Source organism: Cicer arietinum, chromosome 3 (genome assembly GCF_000331145.2).
Source record: "Cicer arietinum cultivar CDC Frontier isolate Library 1 chromosome 3, Cicar.CDCFrontier_v2.0, whole genome shotgun sequence".
In the NCBI taxonomy this organism is placed as follows: Eukaryota; Viridiplantae; Streptophyta; class Magnoliopsida; order Fabales; family Fabaceae; genus Cicer; species Cicer arietinum.
Window position 1 is genome coordinate 27762976 of NC_021162.2, and position 509 is coordinate 27763484.

Consider the following 509-nt stretch of genomic DNA (forward strand, 5'->3'; position numbering starts at 1 on the left):
TGTTTGACGGTTTTAGAAACCCTAACACCGTTTTTCTTCGTTTTCGAATCAAAGAGGAAGTATGAAGTTGAGTAGTCTTCTCTTTCACACTCACCAAACCTTGGGTTTATGTTTCGAAGCAAAAGAAAGAACCGAAAATGAAAAATGGAAGGAGGGAGAAGAAGGGTTCTCGCGTTAACAGAGGAAGAGGATGGAAAATCTCAATTTCTTTCCTTTGTTTTTCCTTTCTTCCTTTTTCCTTCTTTCCTTTTTATATCCTTTTCTTTTCCTTTTCCTTCGTTCTAATTTCCTTTCTTTCTATTCTCTCCAAACAAACATATTTACATATATAAATATATTAATTATAACTTAACAAATATCTCAAACAAATATCTAGATATTTGTTAAATTACCATTTTACCCGTAACGCATTAAATTCTCCGTAAAGGATTCACCGCACTTAATTTAATTTATTTATCGACGAGTAATTCTAATCGGCATCAAAATATCTTTTTGATCATATAAACTCC